The 3,294-nt window shown below is 33.3% G+C and overlaps 1 long non-coding RNA gene across 1 annotated transcript; it reads left to right on the top strand.

Annotated features, from left to right (window-relative positions):
- Positions 1-543: 543 nt before the first annotated feature.
- On the top strand, positions 544-2,525 carry LOC131624071 (uncharacterized). The gene is made up of 3 exons (XR_009290445.1): positions 544-697; positions 776-855; positions 2,427-2,525. It is a non-coding gene; the product is annotated as an uncharacterized LOC131624071 (long non-coding RNA).
- The last annotated feature ends 769 nt before the right edge of the window (positions 2,526-3,294 follow it).

Below are 3,294 nucleotides of genomic sequence, written 5' to 3'. Positions count from 1 at the left end.
TTTGAGTTCTGTTTATCATCCGCAAGCTGATGGTCAAACGGAGAAGACGATTCAATAGCTTAAGGATCTTTTGAGAGCTTGTATTTTGAAGCTTTGTATGGTCGAAGGTGTGGAATGCCTTTGTGTTCGTGGGAGTCTGGAGAGAGTAAGTGTAGTTTTGGTGATGAAATGGTTGTGTCGATTGTATTTTCGAGGACGAAAATATTCTAAGTGGGGGAGAGTTGTAACATCCCGATTTTTATTAATATTTTTATTAATTATATTAGTAATTATATTATTTGGTGTTTTTAATAATTACTTATTTATTTAGTTATTATGTGATATAATAATTATTTAAGTATTTAATTATGTGAGTGTTTGTATTTGACTCAATTGAGTTATTAGAGAGATATAACTAAATGGGCCTAAGTGATAGAAACATAATGGATGGATTGGTGGGTCAAGCCCAATTGACATAAGTGAGATAGTAAGAGAAGGTTAGGGTTTTAGAGGTTACTATTTTCATTTGGGGGAAAAAAATAGGAAGAAGAGAAAAGAGGCAAAAGGGAAGAGAACAATGGTGGAAGAGAAAAGCTAGAAGAAACCTCATTTTCGCAGCAAGTTTCAGCATTGAGTCACCTTAGCAAAACGGATGTATCTCTCAATCCAACCGTTGGATCGTCGCGTGGTTTTGACACAACGTTCCTGACTCATAGAGGTAAGTTCTGACCGGAGCGATTTTGATTTTGAGGATTTTAAGTTCGTCTGATAAGCTGATTTCCGAACTGGTTTTTAGGTGTGTCTCCAAATTATGTTTGAAGGATTTATTTTGGAGAAAAGCTTAGAGCTATGGTGAAAGAGTTCATATTTGCCAAGGTAAGGGTGGGGTTCTTTCATGCTAAAGGGTTGTATGATAGTATGTTATAGTGGGTTTAATTCTATACTTTGATATCCATGTTCTTCTATGTTGCAATTTTGGGTATTTGATGATTTGTTGGAATGTGATGATATAAATGTGATAAGTTGTGTGCAATTGATAATCTATGTGTATTAGATTGTTATGTTTGTTGTGAGTAAACCATTGATAGTGAAATAATGGGTTTTGTTATAGAATTGGAAAATAATAGAATAGAAATATAATAGTTGAATTGAAATTAATATAGTTTAATTATTAATTGGATAGTTAAATTACTAGTTGAATTGATTCCAATAAGTCTATGTGATTGGAATATACTTGGACTTGGACCAATTATTCGGTTTATCGGTAAATTACGGTATTTTGAGAAACTGTTTGTAATTGTGTTTTGGCTTGAATATGTATGTTGAGAAATATATCTTGTCATGCCAATGATGTTGTTTTGATATTGATTCTTTATGGTTAGTTGGTTAGCATTAATTCTAATGACTAATTGCTTGATGTTGAAAATGTGTGTTCATGTATAATTGACAAAAATGAGAATTAACATGAGATAGTATGATTACTAGTGTTAATTGGATTGTGTGAATCGTAATTGATTAATTGGCCTCTCATATGTGAATGATGTGTGTGTGTTGTGAATGTTGTGTACAATTGGTGGATAATTCATAGAGTTGAATTATTGTGACATGTGGAAAGTTAAGATGGTAGAGATGATCTTAATTGCATATATTTGTGAGATTGTACATACATTCATATCATAGTGTGCCTTGAAACATAGGTGGAATTGCTTTGAAACACAAGCGTGGCTTGGATTCTAGAGTGAATCGGAAAGCGGTAAACTATATGTTTACATTTGGTGGCTTTGGTCTTGTCCGGATCTGAAGTGTGGCTAGATTCTATATGAATCGGAAGCGGTGGAACTTTGGGTCCATATTGGGTACCACATGCATAGAGTCACATGTCTTGCATTGAGTTACATTGGAGTTATGTGATGTTTGAATATATGTAATTATGTGATTAGGTGATTGTTATGTGTGCATGAGATGTGATAATTAAATTTGGTGATGTTTGATACATGATTTTGATGACATATGTAAATGAAACGTATATGATGCGAATGCAAAATATATATATATATATATATATATATATATATATATATATATATATATATATATATATATATATATATATATATATATATATATATATATGTGTGTGTGTATTAATGATATATTTATATATGTGCAATATATGAACCATGTTTTGCCATTGTTGATAGTTGTATTAATTTACGTTGTGATTATGAAGTATATGTTATTATGTGCTTGAATGACATACTTGTAAACTTGAATACATTGTTATAGTTGATAGTTAACATTATTGTTGTGATGCAAATTGCTCATATTGAGAAGTGGTGAATTGTGTATGATTTTATCTTTGCTATATGTATTATCATACTTTCCTTTATAATGTTTGATATCTCACCCCTTCTGCTGATGTTTCCCCTACCATGGGAAATGGGCAGGTACTCAAGTATAACTGTGGAAGTTTGTAGATTCATCGTATCTGGTTGGTGTGTCGCTCTGATACGTAGCACTCGGGGGTTGTCTATATTGTTGTTTCTATGTCGTTCATGTTTTAGTTGTTGAGTTCCAAATTGGATAATGAGAAGTACTATGATGTTTGAAGTTGTTTCCGATTAAATAAGATGATTTGTTTATAAATTCGAATGTTATGATTCCGCTGCATATTAAAATGAAGTTGGTTTGTCTAAGAGCTGTTATAAGTTGTTTTGTGCTTCTCTGAGATTAAAGTGTTATGTATCTGTTTATGAGTTGTTTATAGGAAGTAAATGTGATATCCCAAATGCTTGTTGATAGTTTTTAAAATACTCTGATTTCTCGCATGATATTTTTGGGTAGAATTTGGGGTGTTACAGCTAGCATAAGAATTGCATTAGGATTATCATCTTCAAAACAAATATCTTTTACTTGTGAATAAACACTGGACATCAAGGAAGATCAAACAATGAACAACTGCAGAAAAGTTGATCGATTCCATGAGCCATTCACTCCAAAGGCTGATTACTCCAAGGGGCAAGTTGTGTGAAGACTCTGTCAACTGAGGCATCCATTCAAGTTTCCATCAATCTGGGGCAATCAAGTCGAGGAATCTCTTGGGTTCGACCAATCTGGGGCAGTTACGTCGAGATTTGACAAATCTCTCCAAGGATCCTTTGGGGCAAATCCCTTCATAATTCACGAATCTTGGGGCACAATCTTCTGAGTTGTATTGATTCTTCCCGATCATAGGAGTTTATTTCTCCTGGAACTATGGTTTCTCCCCAAGCACATGAGTTTATTTCTCATGGGAGTTGTTCCACTTCCCCAACC

Source organism: Vicia villosa, linkage group LG1, assembly GCF_029867415.1.
Source record: "Vicia villosa cultivar HV-30 ecotype Madison, WI linkage group LG1, Vvil1.0, whole genome shotgun sequence".
NCBI lineage: Eukaryota > Viridiplantae > Streptophyta > Magnoliopsida > Fabales > Fabaceae > Vicia > Vicia villosa.
This window is presented reverse-complemented; position numbering and strand designations above follow the sequence as displayed.